Below are 25,837 nucleotides of genomic sequence, written 5' to 3' on the forward strand. Positions count from 1 at the left end.
TCAGTCATGACGTAATAAATCATGCTACTATCATAAATTCAGTACCATTTTGAGTGAAATGGTTCACAGCTTGGAGCAAAATTTGGTAAAAGAACAAAATAAAAATAATGAAAAATCAACATGGGTTCTAACGCAGGATCCAAGTGGAATCAATAGAACTTTTTCTAAACTGAAATTATGCCTTTTATGAGGCATCAAAATTTCCTTTGTTCTTCAGACTTGTATAAAATGTCACGTAGTGGGAGATAAAAGACTTTGCTACCAGTTAGCCCACTTGGAAAGATGATGAAGCTCATCTGCAAATCCGCACTGAAGTGGATTTCAACCATTGCTTTTTGAGCAGCACAGCAAAACTATAGAAAAATGAATCTATGTCAATGTAAGCTGAATTTGTTTCTCCATGCTTGTTTTTCTCACCATCCTGAAATATAATTTTCACTGAAAAAGCAAATGAGGAAAGCAGCCTTTTCACTGAGAAGAAGAAACAGCAATACAGCACAGGAACATACCATTTAGCGCGCCATGACTATGCCGACTCATGATGCCTTTCTTAACTAAATACGCAGTCTGTGTCTCTCTACTCCCTGCCTATTCATATATCTGTCAAGATGCCTCTTAAATGTTGCTATTATCTCTACCTCCACCACTTCCTCTGACAGTGTATTCCAGACAATTTTGTAAACTTCTACCTTCTATCATTCAGGTGCAAACAAACCAAGTTTGTCCAATCTTTCCTCAGAGCTAATACCCTCCAAACTAAGAAACATCTGGTAAACTGTTTCTGTACCGTCTCCAAAGCCTCCACAAATTTCTTGCAGTGTGGCGACCAGACCTGTATCAACATGCCAAATGTGGTCTAACTAAGGTTTTATACAGCTGAAGCATGACTTTCCAATACTTTGTTCCCAAATGACAAAGGCAAGTGTGCTATTTGCCTACTTGACCACCTTATCCACTTCTGTTGCCACTTAACTGTGAACCTGTATGCCTAGATTCCTCTGCATGTTGATGCTATTAAGGGTTTTGCCATTTACTGTATAATTCCCTCTGCATTACATCGTCAAAAATACATCACCTTGTATTGGCCTGGATGAAAGTCCATCTGCCATTTCTTCGCTCAACTGTCTAGCGTATCTACATCCTGCTGTATCCTCTAGCAATCCTCCTCACTATCAGGCCACCTACATTTGTCCTACATTTTACAGACAACAGGGGTCCCAGTGCTGATCCCTGCGGAACACCACTTATCATGATTTCCAGTCAGAAAAACACCCTTCCACTGCTATACTGTGTCTTCTATGCTAAACCAGTTCTGTATCCATCTTACCAGCTCACTATCCAATGTGTATTCACTTTTTGTATCAGCCTGCCATGAGGGACCTTGTCAAAGGTCTTGCTAAAGTCCATGTCGACAATATCTATCACCCTGCCCTCATCAATCATTTTTGTCACTTCCTCAAAAAGCTCAATCAAGTTCATGAGACACAATCTTCCCTGCACAGAGCCACGCTATCACTAATAAGCCCATATTTTTCCAAATGTGAGTAAATCCTATCCCTACAAATCCATTAAATTTCCTTACAGCGATGTAAGGCTCACTGGCCTGTAACTTCCTGGATTATCCCTGTTGCCCTTCTTAAACAAAGGAAACAACGCTGGCTATTCTCTAGTCCCCTGGGATGTCGCCTGTGACTAAAGAGACCGAGATTTTGTACAAGGCCCCAGCAATTTCCTCACCTGCCTCCCTCCGCATACTGGGATAGGTCCCATCCGGTCCTGGGTCTTGTCTACCTTAATGGTTTTAAAACTCCCAACACCACCTTTTTTATATTGGTATGCCCTGCAATATCAACATATCTCTCCTGTGACTCACCATCCACCATGTCCTTCTCTTTTGTGAATAGCGATGCAAAGTATTCGTTAAGGACCTCACCCAGTTCCCCCACTGGCTACGAGCATAAATTCCCTAATTTGTCCTTGAGTGAACCTTCCTGTTCCCTAGTTACCCTCTTGCTCCTAATATATGGGTTAAAGACCTCGGGACTTTTCTTAATCCTGTTTGCTAAGATCATTTAATGGCCCTTTTTAGGCTCCTAATTTCTCGTTTGAGTTCTTTCCTGCTATCTTCGTATTTTTTGAGGGCTCTGTCTGTCTTCAGTTTCCTGAACCTTACGTATGCCTCCATTTTTTTTTTTGACTAAGCTCTCAATTTCTCTTGTCATCCAAGGTTCCTGAATCTAGCCATCCTTGTCCTTCATTTTCACAGGAACATGCTGATCCTCAACTCTAATCAACTGGCTTTTGAAAGATTCCCACATGCCAGATGTAGATTTATCCTCAAACAGCCGCCCCCACGTTTTTCTATAATCTGTCCACATAACTGGTTCTCTATCACCCGCTGCCTATTGGGAAGCCTGTAGTGCAATCCCAGCAAAGTGATTGCACCCTTCCTATTCCTGAACTCTATCCACATGACCATCCTGGTTGAGCTCTCCAATGTGCCCTTCCTGTGATATTCTCCCTAATCGGGAACACAACTCCCCCATCTCTTTTACATCCCTCTTCATCACACCTGAAACATCTAAATCCCGGAATGTGAAGCTCTGAGTCTTGTCCTTCTCTCAACTAAATCTCTTCTAGCCATGGGGTTATAGTTATATGTATTAATCCAGGTTCAAAGTTCACGTGCCTTACCTACATTCTCTTCATATTAAAACAAATACACTTCAGACCGCCAGTTCCATTGTGTTCTCCCTGTCCCTGTCTGTTCTTCTTCTTAGTCTTACTGGCCTTAGTCTCAGACCAAGAAAGGCAAGCATATAAAACACCTTCTTCACAATCCTGTCTACTTGGGACTCCCCTTTCAAGGAACTATGAAGCCATCCTAGTGATCTACATACCTAAGGCCCTCCCTCCTACTCCAGATCTCTAGCCACGTACTTAACTGTACTATCTTCCTATTTCTGGTCTCACTGGCATATGGCACAGGGAGTAATCCCTGAAAAATCAACCCCAGAGGTCCTGCTTTTCAACTTCCTACTTAACTCCCTGAACCCCTTTTGCAGGACGTCATTCTCACACTCTCTCTCTCACTCTCTCTCTCTCTCTCTCTCTCTCTCTCTCTCTCTCTCTCTCACTCTCTCTCTCTCACACTCTCTCTCTCTCTCTCTCTGCCTATATCATTAGTATCTGACAGACATCCTTTATCTTGGAACCAGAAAGGCAACACACCATCCTGGAATTCCTTTTGCAGCCACGGAAACACTTGTCTGTGCCCCTGATTTTAAAGTGCCCTATCACTACAGCTTACCTACACTTTGACCTTCCATGCTGTACAACAGAACCAGTTGTGGTGGGACGGGTCTGGCTGCTGCTACTTTCCGTTGAGATACTACCACCACCCCAAAACCTCTTTTATATCCCCGTCAACCTCTAAGTCCTGGAACGTCAAGCTGCCAGTGCTCCACAACTTGAACCACCTCATGGGTATTGCCTCTGTGCTCTTCTATCTGGCATGGAGAAGTTTACTTTATGGGCCGTTGCATACCACTTACTCTTTCTGTTTATCAGCCACCTTGACATTCTGATTTACTGCCAGGCAGTGAGGTTCCCTCCGTCGAGGGCCGTCTATGTGGGAGTCCTTCCTGTTTCTGTTGGGGACCTGGGGTGGAGACTGCTGTGCACAGTAGTCCCATGCAATCATAGATTGAACTAATTCATAGGCTCCTACTCCAACTGCTTATTTTGCAGTGCTGTGGGATCTGTAGACCATGTATATTTTGGTTGTGAGCCATTGCACCCCCACCTTTTAGTTGCTTGCAAAATGTTATGTTGTTCTTTTCGTTGCCCTTCAGCCCCATGCTCCTGATCTTCAGGCACTTGGTGTGGAGGGAGGCAGGCAAGCCAATGGACCTCCTCGTGGGTCTGTTCCTGGGCCTGGCCAGTATGGTCATCAGGTTCAGCCACTGGGCAGTTGTAGGGGCCATTGATCTTGACTGACTGCCCCCCCTTTACCCGGCTACATTCACACCTAGACGTCCTTGGAGAAGGAATATGTTGCGTCAACCAACACACTTGAAGCCTTTAGAAAGAGGTGGGCACCATGGGTGGTGGAATGCCTTCTTTCCCCCTCTGACTCTGTTTTGATTTAGTCCCTTCCTCTCTCTCTTTTGTTGTCATTGCACTATCCTGATGGGCTTTGCGTGTAAATTGGGCAGTTGAATTGGAATCAAGGGTGTTATAGTGGTGGATGACAAAGGAAAGAAGTAACGCGGGAGATTCGGTGGTAGGAAAAGCTTTCAGTGGTATGTAAAAACATCTCCAGATATTAAAAAAAAAAAATCAAAAATCCAGCAGCAGGGATGATCAGGGCTTCCAAAGCAGTCAGTCTTAGAAATTGCTTCTAGCTGATTGTCGACTCATTTTAACTTCTTCCATGGCCACTTAAAGCAGATAGTTTGGTAATTTTGTTTTCAGTTCGATAGGTTTGTAAAGATGGAAGATGAATAGTTAACACCTGAAAACTTGTCAAGTTAGGCCATTCTTTTACCTGTTGAAAAAATGGAAATATCACACTTACATGAAACAATATAAAGACAACCTTTGCCTTTTCTCACTTGGTTTCTCAAATCCACATATGTTTTTGATGGAACTTACTTTGTTTATAAATAGTGTTGCTTCCACCTGCACTCACCTTCTTGCATTGCTTATGTCAGAAATCAGACTGTAGGGAATACTGCTGCATGCTATCTATATGATAATGTTCAGTGCCCTAGCAGCTATTCCACTGCCATTATTTCTGAGATGAAACTGCCTGAATAGTGGCGATCTTGCTGATTGCTACAGAAAAGTAAAACCTATTCTTCCATTCAAGAACTGTTTGGTGTAATAACGATTGAATACACTCTTCATTCAGCTACTGTCTTTGATATCATAAAAGATTTCTGACAAGCGTTGCAAATCCTTCTGTTTGATTTGATTGACTTGGCTGAACAAAGTTGTGTTTCATTCATGCGTAGCCTTCAATGCATACACTGCTGTTATTGATCATGTTTCTTTAAATATATATATGACCTGCAGCCTTCTCAAGTGTATAAATGTTGCAACTGTTTGGTATGTGTATGTTAACCTTTACTGAGCAGCTTTATTTGGTATTGAATTGTAGTCTCCTTTAAACCAATATGGTAGAGGACTTGTCATGGCTTGAAAATGTTATGCCAATTTCTGCATTCACCTCAGTGCCCTCTTCTTGCTGCCACCATTTCCTGGTTGTAGATCGAGTAAATTACCCCACAGTTCACCTGAAATTGATTTTAATTTGGCTCTACTTGCCAATAAATCTGCAAAGTAATTAAGACAGATGGTAAGGAGACAAAGAGTGCTAGCTTTCTGCAATAGTGTGAATTGTTTGAGGTTTATGTACATTTGCGAGTATAAGAACTAGGAGAACAATTTTAGACCAAAATTTACTACAGGATGATGTCAATCATTAAAAGCAAAAGTTTTTTTAAGATTGTGAAATGTACACTATTAACTGAAATCTGATCAAGATGTGTTTTCTGCTTGATGGCCAGATATCACCACATTTCAATTGTTCTAGGAAATGTATTTTTATTCCATTTTCTGCCTCTCCCTCTACTGAATTCAGAAATGTGTTGATCTGACACCTACCCAGTGTCGGTGCTACACAGTTTTGAGTTCTGCTGACCTTTCCAATTTGCTCAACACTTTGAGGCCATGGTCACGTTTTCATATCTGGAAAACCTTGCATGCTGGACTAAAAGGAGGAATTATTGTTATACTAAGCATTGTTTCTAAGAGTCATTCACTCAACTTCCCTGAAGTTATACTTTATACCATTTCTTTGTCTGACTACACCTATATGATCCTTGCATTTCTACACTAAAAGTGCAATGGAGACAGTCCAAAAGAGATTCACTAGACAGATTCCTGGATGAATGGATTAATTTATAAAGAATGGCTAAATGGATTAGACTTCTATTCATTAAGAAGTTTAGAAGAATGAGGAGTGACCCTATTGAAACACAAAGAACTCTGAGCGGATTTGATATGCTAAACATTGAGATGTTTTCACTTGTGGAGAACTCTCGAACGAGGTGACATAGTCACAAAACAAGGGAACACTCAAATCAAACTGGAATTTAATGTCTCAGAGGGCAGTGATTGTCAGAAATTCTGTACCTGAGAGTTGTAAAGTCTAGATCACTGGAAGTATTTGAAGAGGAATGAGGTAGAATTTTGAAGTATCAATGATTTGAGCACTGCGAGGAACTAACACAACAGAGGATTTGTGGCCTGATCAATCATGATCATGTAGAATGGCAGCACAAGTTTGATGCGCTTATTAGTTTACTTCTGATCCTATTTCTTAGATTCTTATGAAAGCTTTGAGAAGGATAAAAAGAAGAGCGATTTATTAAAATGGTCCCAGATATGAAGGATTGTAGTTCAGTCCACCACTGCAGAGGTTAAGGTTATTTTGCTTACAATGTGCTTTCTAAGAACAGTGAAAATGCAGAAGATGGGAATTTTTCTTGGATATTTTAATTGGAATTTCATTGTGCTGCTAATGTGTGTCTTGGAAAGTGGGTATCTGGCAGCATTTATACTGTTGGCTATTGTTAAAATTCCATGTAGTATAAAATTGAATTGGATTTCATAAAAATACAGGGATTGAATGGAATTTATTGCATCCTGTTGAATACAATTCATAAAAAAAATTAATAACATTTTAAAATTAAAACTTAAAAATCACGAGTGCAGCAACCTTCACATTTCAGCCAGTTATTCAATTAACCGTGTTTTAATGGGTGTAACTGTCATATGGTGACAGGACTCAAAACTTCAAGCAAAGTTAATTATTCATTCACTTAGAGGCTGAGAAATGAAGTAAATTTGAAAATGTATAAGCTGTGAGTAAAATTTAAGACTTTATTTCAAATGCAGCAAGGTTACAGCAGAATTAAACAGCCATACTTATTACTTATCCACAATGTGCCAGCTTTGTACTCTCCTATTCTTGTGCACATTCACTTTTTAAACAATATTCTCTGGTGCCAACATATTCTTCCTTAAAATGGGGACCAAATTCTACACAGCACTCCAGGTGCAGCCTCAGCAGCACTCTGTGACAAGACTTCCCTATTTTTAATCTCCAATCCCATAGCAATAATGACCAGAAATGCTGCCTCAATTACCTGTTGAATCTGAAAGCTAACTTTGTGTTTCATGCACAAGAACACCCAGACCCCCCTGTGCCGCCATTTTTTTTGTTATTACTCTATTTAAATAATAGTCAGCCTTTTGATTATTCTTACTAAAGTGCATGACCTCACACATATTAAATGCCATCTGCCATGTTTTTGCCCACTCACTCCACCTATCTTGCAGACTCCATATATCTTCATCACAACATGCCCTCCCACCTATTTTGTGTTATTGACATACTTGGATAAATTGCACTCTGCCTTGTCTTCCAAGTCACGAATATAGATTGGAAATCATTGAGTCATCAAGACTGATCCTTGTGGTACTCCACTGGCTATGTCTTTCCGACATGAAAAAGACTCATTCATCCTGACTCTATCTTCTGTGTGTTAACTAATCCTCAATCCATGCTAATACATTACCCCCATTACTGTGAGTTCATGTCTTTTCCAATAATCTTTTATGTGGCATCTTACTGAATGCCTTCTGGAAATCCAAATGTACCATAGAGGCCAGTTGTCCTTTATCAACTCTGCTTGTCATTATCCTCAAGTAACCCAGGCAAATTTATCCAACATGATTTCCTATCATAAAATCAGGTCAGTTCTATTTGATTGCATTAGCTTTTCCAAGTATCCTGTGACTTATTTAATAATGAACTCCAGTATTTTCCCAGCAACAGATGTTAGATCAGCTGCCCTATAATTTCCAGATTTCTGGCTCCCACATTAGCGGTTTTCAAAACTGCTGGAAGTTCCCAGGATTTAGTGAGTTCTGGAATAATGCAACCAATGCCTCCACCATCTCTCTTAAACCCCTTGGATGAAGTTCCTGGCAACCTGTGTGCCTTCAATCCCATTAGTTTGTTAAATAATTGCCTTGCATGATAGGGACTGTTGCAAGATCTTTCCTCCCGTTAGTATCTCGCTTATCTGATACCTTTGTCTTCACCATGAACACTAATGCAAAATATTGATTTAAATTGTCTGCCATTTTCCTGTTCCTACTATTAATTTCCCAGTTGCATTCTCCAAGGGCGCCATGGTCATTTTAACTACTTTTTCTTTTTTTAATTTACTGTTTACTAATTTTGACCAATTTACTTTCATCATCAATTTTCTCACTTTTTATTAAGATTCCTAAAAACATTCACAATTCTCACATCTACCGCTAGTTTGAATGCTTTGTATGCCTCAGTTTTTGATTGGATGCTCCACTTGGTTAACCATTGTCTCAACAAGTCCTTCTTTTTGGCTGGGGATACATTTTTGCTGAGCTTTCTGAAGTATTTGCTTATGGCCACATTCATTTATTTCTAATTGTATGATCAAACAAATCTATCTTGTTACAAATGCTGCATGCAATCCAAGAGTTTAAGGCTTTGACTTTTTACTGTTAATTATTTGGATTCTAAAGACACTGATCCCAGAATGAAGATCCTCTTTCCCCAGTATTGGTGCCATTACCCCTTGAATCGGAACCCATTTCTCCCACCTCAATCTCTGTGTTTACCTCTCAGTTCTTCTATACCATGCCCAATTTGCAGATGGCTCAAGTAATAATCTGAATATTATTAGCTTTTTGGTTTTGCTCTTTAATTTTGTCTCAAACAGCACGTAATCCCTCAGCAGAACCTCTATCTTAGTTCTACCTATGTTGTAACTGTTTGGACCGTGACAATAAATTGTCCTTCCTCTCCCAGGTTCTTCTCTTAATAGAAGAGATATTTTTAATCTTGGCACCAGGTAGGCAACCCAGCCTTTGGGCTGTGGGGAAAATGTCAATATTATCTCTTAATATGATTAGATTTCTCTTTCTTCCCCCAGCTTGAATGGCACTCTGGACCACCATGTTGGTCATTTCCTCATCATCCTTGCAGACTCTGCCCTTGTCAACATGGGAACAAAAAATCTCATTCCTATTGGGCAAAACCACTGGTTGGGATACCTCCAAAGCTAAATTCTGGATTCCCATACCTGCTGCACTCTCAGACACATCCTCCTGTCCCTGGCCACAAACCAAATTGGGTTAAATTAATTTAAGAATTGTGACTGTCTGCTGAAACAGTGACCTGACACCCATGTGTGGCAGTGACCACAGTATTGTTCACACCTGTGGGTATAGAATTGGACAGAAGACTTTAACTGGGCCTGTAATAATTTTCCCATGTAGCCTTGAACTAACATCCTGACTTCTGTGTTTATCTCCATTCATGAAGCCAGGGTCCCATATTATTTGTCAACTACTTTGTTAGTTCTTTCTACCACCTTCAAAAACTGATGCACAGACATCTCAATGTCTTGCTTTTCTCTCTTTAAGATGGAACAATTTAACTTTTATTGCCTTCTGACCAAAATGCATTAGCTCATTGAATCTCCACAGCAGTATGGTTGAGTCTCAATTGCCCTCTGAAATGGCCTAGCAAGCTATTCAGTTGTACCAATTGCTACAAAGTCACAAAGAAATGAAATCAGATAGATCACCTGGCATCAACCTTGGTACCGGAAAGGCCAACAGCAGAAACAGCCCAGTCTACCCTGCAAAGTCCTCCTCACTAACATAGGGGGCTAGTGCCAACATTGGGAGAGCTGGCTCACAGTCTAATCAAGCAACAGCCTAACATAGTCATACTCACTGAATCGTACCTTATACACAATATCCCAGACACCACCGTCACCATCCCTGGATATGTCCTGTCCATTAGCAGGTCAGACCCAACAAAGGTGGTGGCGCAGTGGTATACAGTCAGTTGTTGTTCTAGGAGTCCTCAACATTGACTGCAGACCCCATGAAGTCTCATGGCTTCAGGTTAAACATGAGCAAGGAAACCTCCTGCTGATTACCATGAACTGTCCTCCCTGTTGAGCAACACTTAGAGGAAGCACTGAGGATGGTAAGGGCACAAAATGTACTCTGGGTGGGGGATTGCACTGTCCGTCACCAAGAGTGGCTCAGCAGCTGATCGAGCTGGTCGGGTCCTAAAGGACACAGCTGCCAGACTGGATCTGGCGGCAGATGATGAGGGAGCCAATAAGACGGAAAAACATACTTGACCTCATCCTTACCAATCTGCCAGCTGCAGTTGCATCTGTCCATGACAGTATCGGTAAGAGCAACCATTGGACAGTCCTTGTGGAGACGAAGTCCCATCTTCACATTGAGAATAACCTCCATCGTGTTGTGTAGCACTATCACCATGTTAAATCAGACAGACTTCGAACAGATCTAGCAATTCAAGACTGGATGTCCATGAGGACCTGTGGGCCATCAACAGCAGCTGAGTTGTACTCCAGCACAGTCTGTAACCTCATGGTCCGGCATATCCCCAACTCAACCATTACCATCAAGCCAGGGGATCAACCATGGTTCAATAGAGAGTACAGGAGAGTAATGCCAGGAGCAGCATCAGGCATATCTGAAGATGAGGTATCAACCTGGTGAAGCCACCAAACGGGAATACTTGCACGCCAAAAAGTGAAAGCAGCAAATGATAGAGCTAAGTGATCCCACAACCAACAGATCAGATCTAAGCTCTGCAGTCCTGCCACGTCCACTGGTGGTGGTCAGTTAAACAACAGCTCCACAAATATCCTCATCCTCAATGATGGAAGAGCCTAGCACATCAGCGCAAAAGATAAGGCTGAAGCTTTCGCAGCAATCTTCAGCCAGAAGTGCCGAGTGGATGATCCATCTTGGCCTCCTCCAGTGGTCCCAGCATTACAGATACCAGTCTTCAGCCAATTTGCTTCACTCAAAGTGTTATCAAGAAATGGTTGGAGACACTGGATACTGCAAAGGCTATGGGCCCTGACAACATTCCAGCAATAGTACTGAAGACTTGTGCTCCAGAACTTGCTGCTCCTCTAGTCAAGCTGTTTCAGTACAGTTACAACACTGGTATCTACTCGGCGATGTGGAAAATTGCCTAGGTATGTCCTGTACATAAAAATCAGGACAATTCCAACCCAGCCAGTTACTGCCCCATCAATCTACTGCCAAACATCTGTAAAGTGATGGAAGGTATGTTCAAGCAGTAACCTGCTCAGTGATGCCCAGTTTAGGTTCCATCAGGACCACTCAGCTCCTGACCTCATTACAGCTTTGGTTAAAACATGGACAAAAGAATCGAATTCCAGAGATGAGGTGAGAGTGACAGCCCTTGACATCAAGGCTGCATTCAACTGAGTGTGGCATCAAGGACCCCAAGCAAAACTGGAATCAGGGGGCAAGCTCTTTGTTGGTTTGAGTCGTACCGGACACATAGGAAGATGGTTGTGGTTGTTGGAGTTCCGTCATCTCAACCCTCAGACATCTCTGCAGGAGTTCCTCAGGGTAGTATCCTGGGCCCAACCATCTTCAGCTGCTTCATCAATGACCTTCCCTCCATCATAAGGTCAGAAGTGAGGATGTTTGCTGATGATTACACAATGTTCAACACCATTCACGACGACTCAGACACTAAACCAGTCCATGTCCAAATGCAACAAGATCTGGACAATATCCAGTCTTGGGCTGACAAGTGATAAGTAACCTCTGCGCCACACAAATGCCAGGCTATAACCATCACCAATAAGAGACCATCTGACAACTGCCCCTTGACATTCAATGATGTTACCATCGCTGAATGCCCCATGATCAACATCCTGGGGCTTACCATTGATCAGAAATCAACTAGACTCACCACATAAGCACAGTGGCTACAAGAGCAGGTCAGAGGTTAGGAATCCTGCAGCAAGTAACTCCCCTTCTGACTCCCCAAAGCCTGTCCACCATTGACAAGGTACAAGTCAGGAGTGTGATGGAATACTCCCTACTTTCTTGGATGAGTGCAGCCCCAAAAACACTCGAAGCTTGACACCATCCAGTACAAAGCAGCCTGCTTGATTGATATCGCATCCACAAGCATTTACTACCTCCTCCACTGACATTCAGTAGCAGCATTGTGTGCTAGCTACAAGATGCACTGCAGAAATTCACCAAAGCTCCTCAGACAGCCCCTTCCAAACCCATGACCACTTCCATTTAGTTGCACGAGGGCAGCAGATATATGGGAACACGACCACAACTTGGCGTTCCCCTCTAAGCCACTCACCATCATGACTTGGAAATATATTGCCATTCCTTCACTGTTGCTGAGTCAAAATTCTGGAATTCCCTCCCAAATGGCATTGTGGGTCAACCTACAGCAGATGGATATCAGTGGTACAAGGCAGCTCACCACCACCTCCTCAAGGGTAACTAGGGATGGGCAATAAATGCTAGCCAGCCAGCGATGCCCACATCCCACAAAATGAATTTTTAAAATTTCACCTGCCATGACCCCATCTCCTCCGCTGTGGGTCATTCTTGGTTTTCTGTTATCACCTTTCTCGGTTGTCTACCTTGTTTAAGAAACTAGGAAGTTTTGTACGATATGAACATTTCAAAATTATGACTGTCCTCATAGACTATTCATGTATAAATATTGGTCCTCATGTTGAACCTTGGGAAATGCTGCTCCATAACTACTTCCAATCTGAAAAATGAGCTATTCACCACAACTGTTTTCTTTCCCTTAGCCAATATTCTTCATGTTGCTGCTTCACCTTTTTTATTTTGTCGACTTGTGGAAAGATTTAAATTTAACACCTGATATGTTATCAAACATGGATGTTATCAAACATGGATATATCATGTTCAACTGAGCTGCTCTTGTCCACCCTTACTGTTAGCTCATCAAAGAAGGAGAAAAGAAAGCACGTTGGAATGGGAATATTGATGTCACTTGTTCTGCCCTAAATTGGCCAGTATTCTTCAGAGTAGGTCCTCCACGTTGCCTGATGCTAGAAAGGATTTAGTCCTGAATTAACTGGAAAGGACATTTCTGTTTTGTTTTTCCTAAGTCCCTTTCACGGGATTTTCATGCATCACTCCTGTACCCAAATACTTAATATTCTGTTTCATCATCCATCAAAGGATAAGTGTTGAATCTTTTGGTTCAGCAGTGAAATTTCTCTTGGGAGAAGAAAAAGCAAAGAATAGCCTAAAATGTTAATATTCTCCATTTTAGCAATAACTTTGGCTGTACATTGTGATGCCACAAATTCTGGTCTGAATGGAAATGATTACATAAGTTCCCTCTTGATCGTGCTTGAGGACCAACCTGCTGTAAGTGATTGGGTTTGATTTTATGCACGGTATTGGGCCAACATAGTTATCCTTCATCTCACCATTTTGGTGAAAAAAAAAATCTTTTATTGGGAGATTCATTGTGATGATTTTGGTGTATTCTGTAAGCTACTCCCTACCTCAGATCCATTGACAGTGATCTCAACATTCCGTTTGGGAACAATATTTCAATCAAATCGTTCTTGGTCAAATTAGACATTTAGTGTGTTGTGCGTGAATAGAATGCTGTGCAACTAGTCAGATTAAGTGCTTATTGAAAATAAGGACCTTGAATTCCGTGTGTGTCCAGGAATATAGAACTTTAGAAAATGTATGAACTATTGGTTTTAATCATGCAGCCACCAAGTTGAAACTGTGGACAAGTAACAATACTAGTTAGGGATGTTGCAAATATATTTCTAAGATTCCAAATTGCTTCTTAAGGCAATGGAGTAGAATGGTAAAATGCCACAGAAGTGAATTGTTTATAGCCCAATTACAAACTTGATTGAGGAGTCTATCATCGTTGTCTTTCATAATGTCCAACATCTCAAACACCCTCGATTACCCAGCATTCACTGTATTATAGAGCAAATATCCCAGCAGTAAGTTGAAAGGTGGAATTAAATCTTGGCAATTCAGTGGCCATTTACGTTATTCATCATGTTTGTGTAATTGCAGTCCTGAAACGTAGTTATTCACAGTTAACTGAAAATCCTACTCGGCCTGGAGCTGACTTTTCAAATAACTTGTTTCTATTTGCTAATAATTCTCCTCCTTGGGGCAAAAAGAAAATGTTAATTTGAGTTTTAATTTATGTTGCTGTTCTGTTTTATGTAGACAGATAGAACAGATGAAAGTCTTGCTTCTAATTGGTCTTACGCTTGTAGACCAAGGTGTACCCGTATAACAGTACACTGCACTAATCTCCATGCGCATATTTATTCCTCAGAATAGCAAATCAATATGCTGTTTTGTTGCCTGATAGGATCTAGCAAGGAAGTGGCTTTTTGACTATGTCTTTGGTGTTGGCTGTAGGTCCAGCCTGATGCTTCTGTGTTCCGGGAGCAGTTTCAGTGCTGCTGACAATTCATGGTCTTGAGATATAGAACAGGAATTGCTGTCCATTGCAGGAGCAGCATCAGGTCAAAGTCCATCTAAGCTACATAGCCTAGAAGTGTAGCAAAGGAAAAGCATTATAAAGGGGCTATGCTGGAGTGGGAGGGTGTGATGTAATGGTGTATGATTGAATATCATAAATAATGCTGCACTGATGTTGGCAGAGTTAGGAAAAACGCATAACTGAGACTCCGAGGAGCAGAACAACAACACTATTGAAAAGCTGTATTCTGTATAATGTATGTGTTTAAGAAAGAGAATTAACTTATCTGAAAGATGAACTGAGAATTCAAGATACTTAAAACATAATTGTCTAGCAAGGGAATGCAAGTTGTCACCATTCAATGCCCTCTGGGGCCAGTAGCGTATAGAATCCAGAAAGGGACAAGCAGCCAGCAAGAGTCTGAGAGTAGCACAATTCAGAGTCAGCTGTAGCAGTCTGAGGCATGTTTGCTGCAGAGATGCCTCAAAGCAGAAGAGATGAAGAGGTGGACAAGAGGTTTTTTTGGTGGGGTGACCGAGGTGCTATGAGGAAAATGCCTCTGTGAAAGACAGTGACATTCAAACAGATTTTATCAAGCAGTGTTCTGTTTAATTTATTGAATGTGAATGAACCCAGTTTTAAAAACTTGGAAACCATCAGCTGGGCAAAACAATTGTAAATTAAATTGAATATGTGTGATAAATGTGTGTTGTATTCAGAGCTGTGGCTGGAGAATATGCAGTTCTCAGTTTCCTATTAACATTCCTGTTTGAATGGTTCACTGTGCTGAACGATGAGTGGTAATACAGCAAACTGGGCATACGTTGCACATTATTCCATGTACAATGTTGGGGTTGCATGATGCTCTGAGCACATGTTGTTTGAGGTTAATTCTAGGTTGTATAAGTATTTTCTCATACAAGCAAGTGGTTTAGTGATGTTAACAGCTAAGAACTATTCACTTGCATTCAGAAAATGTGTGAACAGTATTGTACAATACTTTATTCTGTGCCCTTACTGCAAACTCGTAGTGCTGTGGAGTCTTTGCCATTTATATTTGAACTCTGATGCCTGGAGATGCAGAAGTGAATCCTTTAATTCAGTTGGATCTCTGTATCCTTGAACTTAAGGGAAGAGCATCTCTTAAGCCTTTATGTGACACCTCCGGCTCAGTGGGTAGTGCATTCTCTCGTGAAAATTCTACTGTATACTATGGGATTTAAAAATATGTTTTCAACTGTTTATTGGAAGTTTGGGTTTCTGGTTTTTGAGTTAGTAACTGGTGAGTTTTCTGTGTCTGAATCAGTTTGTAAGTGTTCTGCTACCAATGTTGATTTTGTTTAAAACAGTTTTTGAGGCTCAGCTTGTACATCACTGATGGACCTGAAAAGGATTGCAAAAAATTGTAAAATAAACAACATAAATAAAGGGCCCTCAAGGATTGTTTGAGATTTCTGGATCTTGTTTTCTTTATGATTAACAAAACAAACTCCAGTTTGGGGGGAGACTTTTGGTTTCAGCTATTACTTTGAGTGGAGCATAAGATACAGGAGTGGAATTGGGTCATTAGGCCCATTGAGTCTGCTTCAACACTCGATCATAGCTGTTGTGCTTCTCAACCCCATTCTCCTGCATTCTCCCCGTAACACTTGATCCCCTTACTAATTAAGAACTTATCTATCTCTGTCTTAAATCCACTCAAGGACTTGGCTTCCACAGCCTTCTGCGGCAATGAGTTCCACAGATTAATGACCATTTGCTGAAGAAATTCTTCCTCATCTCAGTTCTAAAGGGTCATCTGAGGCTGTATCCTCAGGTCCTAATCTCTCCTACTGTTTGAAAATGTCTTCTTCTTGTCCCCTCTATCTAGCCCTCTCAGTATTCACGAAGTTTCAATCAGATCGCCCCTTGTCTTTCTAAATTCCATTGAGTGCAGACCCAGAAAGCTTTTCATAGGTTAAGCCCTTCATCCCCAGAATAGTTCTTGTAAACCCCCTCCAAAGTCAGCATATCCATTCTTAGGCGGTACGCAAAACTGCTCTCAGCATTCCAAACGTGGCCTGACCAGAGACATTTACACCTCAGCTGCACATTTCTGCTTTTGGATTCTAGCCCTCTTGAAATGAATGTTAACATTTGATTTTGATTTCCTAACCTGCATATTAACCTTAAGAGAACCCTGAACTAGGACTCCCTAGTCCCATTGTGCTTCAAATTTCAAAAGCCTTTCCCTTTTAGAAAATATTCTCTGTTCTTTCTACCAAAGTGCATAACCACACACTTCCCCACATTGTATTCCTTCTGCCATTTCTTTTCTCAGTCTCCCAGCCTGTACAAGTCCTTCTGCAGCTTCCCTGCTTCCTCAACACTACCTGTCCCCCCTCCTATATTTGTGTCATTTGCAAACTTAGCAACAATGCAATCAATTCCTTTGTTCAGATCATTAATGTATAAAGTGAACAGTTGTGGACTGAACACTGGCTCCTGCGGAACTCCACTAGTCACTGGCTGCCATCCTCTATGCCTACTGTCTGCCAAAAGCTAATCTACTATCCATGACAGTACCTTGTCCCTAACACTGAGCTCTATTATATTTAGCAGCTTCCTGTGCGGCATCTTGTCAAAGGCCTTTAGAAAATCCAAATAGATCATGACCACTGGCTCTCCTCTGTCTAACTTGTTCATTATCTTTCCAAAGAATTCTAACAGATTTGTCAGGCATGACCACCCGCCTCCCCTTGACAAAGCTGTGCTGACTCTGCCTATTTTACCATGACTTTCAAGTACTCTGCAATCTCATCCTTAATAATGGACTTTCAAATCTTAACAACAACTGAGGTCAGACTAACTGGACTTTATTTTCCTGTCTTCTGTCTCCCTTCTTTCTTAAACCGTGGTGTTGCACTAGCTACTTTCCAGTCCTCTGGAATCGTCCCTGCCTCCATTGATTCCTGAAATATCATCATCAATGCCTCTACAATCTTGTCAGCTATCTCCTTCAAAACTCTGGGGTGTAGTCCGTCTTGTCCGGGTGATTTATATATGCCTTCAGACCTTTCAGCCTCCCTAGCACCTTCCCCTTTGTGATAGCCACTGCACTCACCTCTTCCCTCTGACTCTCAAAGTTTTGGAATGCTGCTGGTGTCTTCCACCGTGAGAACGGATGCGAAGTATATATTCAGTTTCTCCGCAATTTCTATGTTCTCCATTACTGTTTCTTCAGCGTCATTTTCCAACAGTCCAATATCTACTCTTGCCTCTCTCTTAGCTTTTAGATTGCTAAAGAAAACCTTTTGCTATGTTCTTTTATATTACTGTTAGCCTATTCTCATATTCCAACTTCTCCCCACCCCGTGTTGCTTTTTTAGTTGTCCTGTACTGGTTTTTAAAGGCTTCCCACTAATCTTCATTACGTTATATGTTTTCTTTTTCATTTGCTTTTATGCTGTCCCTGACTTCCCTTTTCAGCCATGGTTGCCTCATTCTCCCCATAGTATGTTTCTTCTTCCTTGGGATGAACTTCTGCTGTGCCTCCTGAATTATCCCAAGAAATTTCTGACATTGCTGTTCCACTGTATTCCCAGTTAGGCTCCCCTTCCAATCAACTGGCCAGCTCCTCCCTCGTGTCTTTTTAGCTATCTTTACTTGTAATACTGTTGCATCTCATTCAATCTTCTCCCTCTCAACTGCAGGGTTAAATCTATCATATTATGGTCATTGTCCCTAGGGGTTCCTTCATCTTCAGCTCCCAAATCAAGTCTGCCTGGTTACACATCACCAAATCTAGAATTGCCTGTTCCCTAGTGGGTTCTACCACAAGCTGCTTCAAAAAACCATCTTGCAGGTATTCCACAAATTCCTTTCCTTGGGATTTTATACCAACCTGACACTTACTCCCAGTCCACCTGTATGTTGAAACTCCCCCTCGTGATTGTAATCAATGCCTTTCTTACATGTCTTTCCTATCTCCTGATTGATTTACTTCCCCACATCCTGACTACTGCTAGGAGGCCTGTACACATCTCCCATCGTGGTATTTTTTCCTTTGCAGTTCCTCAACTCTACCCGCACAGGTTCTATGCCTTTTGACTCTATCACTTGTTGCTATTGATTTGATTTCATTTCCTACCAGCAAGGCAACCCCACCTTCTTTGCCCATCTGCTTGCCCTTTCGATAGGGCAGGTATCCTTGGATATTTAGTTCTCAGCCCTGTTCCCCTTACAGCCATATGGCTATGATACCCACAACATCGTACCTGCCAGTTTCAATCTGCGCTACAAGCTCACTTACCTTGTTTTGCGTTCAAGTACAATGCCCTCAGTCCTGCGTTGACTGTCCCACCTTCTCATTAGTTTTATCTTCTGATTACATCTGAAGGACAAAGGATTCCAAAGATACATTTGAAACAGATAATACTGGCCATTTTCCAACAATGATAGCTTGGGGATGAATTAGAATTTTGAAGAAACCAATTAGATTGTGCTATTAGAGGGAAGAAAACAATCAAAGTATTGATGCTATGTTTGTCACAACAAGATATAAACAGTAGACATGTTATTCTAAAAAGTGCTAATATTTTGAATGCTGATGTTTTGATTTGTGAGTTGATACAACTGTTTCCAACTATTTGAATATAATTTTATTGAGGAGTCCGAGATGTAAAACATCATGTTAGCAAAATGCTTTTCTATTTGGTGTTGAATGTTTGTTTTGTTTCTTTCTTTCTTACAATTCCAGTTGTAAATCCAAAGGTTCAATATTGTGAGTACTATTTATGAAGAATAAATAACACTGTCAGTTGTCTGGTTAGTTCATTTAATGGAAAATAACCTTAGGTTTCCCTTGAAACAAATTAACGCGTGTGTTTGTGCGTCTAGGAATTTGACACCTTCTGAAATTCTTGACGTTTAAAGGCCTCAAGTCAACCAATGTGGAAGTATGATTGTATAGTGTCATCATTTCAGGATATATTCTATTTACCAAAGCTCAGAGCTTAGATATAATTTGAAGAAGACAGTACTCCACGCCCTGCCTGTTTCTGGGTGTTGCTGGAGTTTAACTAGGCTAAAATTTCCTTCTTTACTCATGATCCTTTTCACTTGTTGTGCAATTATGTGAACTCTATGTATTAACTGAGTGGATTTTGAAGAATCACTGTAGCCGTATAAAAAGACAGCATGCTCTAATTAGAGAGTTGGATTGTTAATCTATTATCACAGTTGACTGAGCTATTGTAACCTTTTTCACTTGGATATTGCCTTATCGAATTGATCACAGCAGGCTGCCTTGGTTGTAAACTTCTATTACCAGGCATACCATTTTGGGTTCCCTTGACTTGAGAGGGTGCAGAAAATATGTACAAGGATGTTGCTGGGACTAGAGGGTTTGAGTTATATGGAGAGGCTGAACAGACTGGGGTTTTCTCCCCTGGAGCATCAGAGGCTGAGGGGTGACCTTTATAGAGGTTTATAAAATCATGAGGGGCATGGATAGGGTGAAAAACCAAGAATGGAGGAAAATTTAAAACTGGAGAACATAGGTATGAGGTGAGAAGGGCAAGATTTAAACAAGACCTGAGGGATAACTTTTTTGCGTAGAGGGTGGTGTGTGTATGAAATAAGCTGCCAAAGATAATGGTAGAGGCTGGTACAATTACAACATTAAAAAAGTATCTGGATGGATATTTGAATAGGAAGGGTTAAGAAGGATATGTGCCAAATGCTGGCAAGTGGGACTAGGTAAGATTGGGACATCTGGTCGGTATTGATGAGTTGGACTGAAGGGTCTGTTTCTGTACTGTATGTTTCTGTGACTCTGTGTTGTCCTCTTGTTGGTTGCACCTAAAGTTAGATTCCTGACTGTCTCCACATTCTGTCTTATTACTTGTTCTGTGAACTTTTATGACCTCTGCTGACCCCTCCCCCCCGACTTTAACTTTTTCAATTTAATTGAACCCCTCACCCCCCCCCCACCCTACTTCAACTCAACCCTTCACTATTTTGTTCAAATCCCTATCTGCAGCCCTAGTGTATGGTCACGTGAAGTCCTTTGAAAAAGATTGTTGTAAAGATCCGTGTTTCTGAGAAGGGAAGGGTACATAGTGAGTGAGACTAACTTAGAGTGAGGAATTAGTTTTGGAACCCAGGTCAGAAGTGTTAGAACAAAACCCTGAAGAGGTTTCTTACAGCTGAATACATTGAAACTCTCATGTATATTAGCACCAAGAAAAAACTATCTTCAAGTGTAAAAGTTGAAGTCACAAGTGACTGAAACTTACTGAACTGTTAAATACAGGGACTCTGTTGTAAGTATTGTATGAGTGGTGCATTGGGTACTGTACCAGGAGTGTGTTTTGGGTACTATGCGAAAATTGTTTTGTTTCTTTTTGATTTATAAGGGAATATTTTGGGATTAAAGGCATGATACTTTTTGCTGTATGATTTTTTAAAAACCTTTGAAATGGTGTTAATGGAAGATGGTTTGGTCTATTATATTTTATCTTCATTTCTTTTGTTAAGACACTTCTGTTTTTTCATAGTCCTGCAGTACAGAAATAGGCCTTTTGGCCCACAAAGTCTTTGCCGGCCAACAAACACCAAACTACGTTAATCCTATTTACTTGCATGTGGTGCATTGCCTACTATCCCCAGGCATTTTAAATACTCATCTGGATGCTTGTTAAATATTGCAAAAGTAATGCCTCCACTACCCTCTCAGGGAGTACATTCCATGTACCTACCACCCTCTGGGTGATAAAAAATTTTGCACAGGTCTCTTCTAAATCACTTACTCCTCATCTCAAATGCATGACCTCTGGTCTTAGACATGTAAACCAAAATCTGCAGTATTATGTGCTTATGTTTCAGTGAGACGCCACTTCATTAAAACCAAAGCAAATCAAAAGATGATCCATCAAGCCAGGTTCCTGCCTGAGATCTGACTTATCTGATAATAACTTCAGGTAGCATCATACACGATTAGTACCTTTAGAGACATGGGAATAAAAGCAAAATACTGTAAATTCTGGAATCTGAAATACAAACAGAAAATACTACAGAAACTCAGCGGGTCTGGCAGCAACTGTTGAAGGAGAAATAGAATTAATAATTCCAATCCATTATGACCTTTTTGCAACTTCGGGTTTTCTGTTTCTGCTTCTACCGACATGGGAACCAATTCTGGGCTGACAGTCCAGTTCAGTACTGAGTCAGACCTACACTGTTGATGGTATCAGCTGCCAGGTAAAGTGTTAACTTGTCAGGTGATGGTTTTTAAAAAAAGGACTGTTGAAGAAGAGCAGGTAATTAATCCACAGATTATCTGGGCCAAAATTATTTCTGAATCCAGATCATTAATGCAGAGTAACTGATCATTTATCATATTGCTGAGCATTTATCAGTTCTGATGAAGGGTCACCGGACCCGAAACGTTAACTCTATTTTTTCTCTTCACAGATGCTGCCAGACCTGCTGAGCTTTTCCAGCAACTTTGTTTTTGTTCCTGATTTACAGCATCCACAGTTCTTTTGGTTTATATCACACTGCTGTCTGTGAGAGCGCATTTCCTCCATGACAGCAGTGAATGCTCTTGAAGAAAATAAACTATAAGGCAGTCAAACACTTTGGAAAATCCTGAAGTTGTGAAAGGTGGTGCATAACTGCTGAATCACCATTCACCATCCCAGGGAACTGCACAATATTATCCCTTACCCAGACGCTGAATAGTTCTGACAGCAGGAGAGGAAAACAAATAGCCTGTCAGTATTATGAAAATGGACAGCAAGGAGAATGATTAACTTTGCACAGTGAGGTGCTACAGTGTACTGGTTGAGGAATGCTTTTTTTTTGAGGCAGACTTTTTATCCTTTGTAAAACTTGGGCAATCAGCAAACTACTGTTGAATGTTTGCATGTGTAGTTCTTGATGTTAATATGGAGTTGCACGCAATGTTATTCTAAATGATCATATTGTGGATTTCACTGCACTAATTTGCTTTCTTTTCCCTCCTCTTCTGTCCTTCTGCCTGGCTGATTCCAAAACTGAACTACTGCCTGTCTGTCATATTCTCCATTGGGTTTCAGGTACGTGTCACCTTGTAAAAGAATACGTTTTTAACACATGTTCTGTATGAATGTTTTTTAAAAGATGCATTGCTCATCAAGGTGTAATGCTCATTTTCATTACTAATTCATTGAAATCCTTGATGCGCAAGACCCTTGAAGTTTGCTATATTTGTATTCGATTATTGAGGTGTGAAGCTGTAGTGTTGTAAATGTACTGGTTCACTATTAAACAGCACAATGTCTCTGTGTTTCATCCATGCAGATGGAAACTAGTTTCAATTCTTTTCTTATTGATCTTTTGGAGAAAGGAGCTTTGGAAGTGACAGCAAGATAATTTGGTAACATTGGAGAAAGTTTTCTGTTTGTGTTGATTCTGTTATTGTCTAGTTCTCCTAATTAATTGAGAATACCCTCTCGGGATAGCTCCTTGCTAATTGATGTATTTTCAGCATATTCCATTTATCTCCAATTCTTACAAAAATTCTCAATAGTAACTTGGTTCTTTAAACGTCTTTCCAGGAGAGAGGTCATGAAAAACCTGCACTTCACCAGGCACATTGTTGTTCATGATTGGACAGAAATTGGGAGGCTCATTAAGTCACAACATGTGGGGAATTTGAATTCAGTTCATTAAGTAAATGTGGAGGAAAAGGATTCTATCAGAACTCATGACCATAAAACTGCCAGATTGTCTCGTCAATACAAACTCGTTTATATAAAGGAAGAAAATCTGTCATCCCAGATCACTCTAGATTTGCACCTGTATGGTTGACTCCTAACTTCCCCCTGAAATGACCTAGGAATTCACTCAATTGTCTCCAAACTGTTACAGAAAGCTGTCATGAGATTAGCATTGCACTTAAATCAACAGAAGACCAGCCATAGCAAAGGATCACCCAGCCCAGTCACATGTTGTCAAATGTAATGTTGTCCTCATTTAAAAGTATAAACGCAAAGCAGTGATGCTACACCTCTACAAATCATTGGTCTGACCACATTTGGAATATTGTGTTCTGTTCTAGGCACCTTTATTTAAGGATGGATGTTAAAGCTCTGGAGAGAGTTCAAAGGAAGTTTACAGGAATAAGACCAGGAATGAGGGATTTTATACATGAGGACAAATTATAGAGATTGGGTTTATACTGCTTAGAGCAGAGAAAATTAAGATATGACCTTATTGAGATATTTGAAATTATAAACAAAATTATAAATTTTGACAGGGTAAAGAAAGATAGATATTCTGTTTCCACTAATTGGTATGTCAGTAAATAGGGGTCACATTTTCAAGATTGCCAGCAAGAGAGCTAGGTGCGAGATGAGGAGAAACTCCTTCAGTCAGAATTGTTAGGATTTGGAATGTGCTGCCTGGGAGAGTAATGGAGGTGGATTCCTTAAGAGGTTTCAAAATAGATCTGGATATATATTCGAAAGTGATGGATTTAGAGAGCTACTAAGATGGGGCTCGAGAAGGGGACTAGCTGGGTAGCTCTTTCAGGAGCTGGGTCAGACATGATGGGTTGAATGGCCTTTTGCCCAATGTCCCAGGCTCTTTATTCACCGTCTCTGTGTATGTTCTGGCCACTCGCAGAACAGACCCAATGAAAGTAGTGGCATAGCATTATCCATGTGGGAATGATTACCCCTGGGCATTCTCAGCATTCACTCTGGATCCCATTAACACTCAATGTCAGGTTCAAAAGGGAACATGGGAACTGCCTGCCACATTTCATTTTCTGCCCTCCTTCAGGTGATCATGGAGTACCCCTCCACATTGGAGCACCACTTGGAAGGAGAACTGAATGTAGCAAGGATGCAGAATAACTGCTGGCTGGTGGGGGCACTTTATTCTCATTAGAAAGTGTAGCTCTCAAGTACCACAACTACCAGAATTGGCTGAGGACTAGATCAGTGGCAGGTAGTGAGGGAAGCATCACAAGGGCAAGACATAATTGACCTCAACCCCTCTATTCTGCCTGTTGCAGATGCGATCTGTTTCTGATGCTTGTATTAGATGTTGCAGCGTGAAAATACCATGATGCTAAAGATGATATATTTAGAATGGGTCTGGCAGTGAATAAGGGCATCCATAAGTTGTTGTGAGCCATCACAGCAGCACAATTGTATTCTGCAACCTTATAACCTAGCAGTTCCCTAAATGTAGCAGTATCAGTTTGGTAACAATGGTTGTACGAGGAGTTTAGAAGAGGGTGCAGTACCAGCTGTTTCTAAAATTGAGGTGCCAATCTGGGGAAGCTACAAAATAGCACTAAAAAAAACAAATAACATGCTATAGGCAAAATGAAGTGATTGCAACACTAGCTGTTCAGACCAAAGCCCTGCTGTGCTGGCGCATCCAGTCTTCAATGGTGGTAGACAATTAAACAGCTAATGGGTGGAGAAGGCTCAATGAGGGAGCCTTTCTTAATGAAGGCAGAGCTTCAAAGAGCTTAGAGTAGCTTTTGGAACCATCTAGAGCCAGAGGTGCCAAGTGGATTGTCCATCTTGACCTAAAATCCCTAACATCTCAAATGTCAATTTTAGCAAATTCAATTCTCTCCAATTGAGCAAACTAGATTCAGAACTAACTGGGTCTCTGACCAAGCTATTCCAGTACAGTCACTGTACTGTAATTTACCCAACTGTGTACTGTCCACAAAATTAGGGTAAAATCTAATTTGACCAATTACTGGCCCATCAGTCATCTCTCAATCATCAAAGAGCATTTACTCATCCAATAACCTGATTACTAATGGCACATCATGGGTTCACTGAGAACACAGGTCTTCAGTCTCAATATGATCTTGGGCAAAGGAGCTGAATTCCAGAGGTAAGAAGAGAGTGCCAGCCCTTGATATTGAGATATAATTTGGCCACATATAACATCAATGAATCTATGTAAATTGAAGTCAGGGGATGGAGGTGAAAATTCTCCGCAGGCTAGAACTGTACCTCACCCAAAGGAAGATGGCTGTGTTGTCAAAGGTCAGTTATCTCAACCCAGGACTTCACTGTGGGATTGTTCAGTTTTGAGTCCAAGCATGTTCAGCTACTTCAGCACTTCACCTTCTTTAAAGATACAAAAAGAGGAAGGCCATGTTCGAGAATGAGGCTGAGGAAATAAATATAGGGAACCAGGAAAAGGCAAAGAATGTGAGTGAATATTTGCATCCGTCTTCACAGAAGCAGGTACAAATAACGTTCCAAGAATATTAAATAATTCAGGGGCAAAAGGAGAAGAGACAATAAATATAGTAACTATTGATAGGAAAATTACTGGGAAAACTAGCGTGGCTTAAAA

The 25,837-nt window shown here is 40.9% G+C and overlaps 1 protein-coding gene across 1 annotated transcript in view; it reads left to right on the top strand.

Moving 5' to 3' along the window:
- The window catches only part of LOC109917792 (liprin-alpha-2-like), a 156,192-nt gene that overhangs the window by 96,185 nt on the left and 34,170 nt on the right, over positions 1–25,837 (top strand). The window lies entirely within an intron of this gene.

This window comes from Rhincodon typus, chromosome 25 (assembly GCF_021869965.1).
Source record: "Rhincodon typus isolate 14 chromosome 25, sRhiTyp1.1, whole genome shotgun sequence".
Classification (NCBI taxonomy): domain Eukaryota; kingdom Metazoa; phylum Chordata; class Chondrichthyes; order Orectolobiformes; family Rhincodontidae; genus Rhincodon; species Rhincodon typus.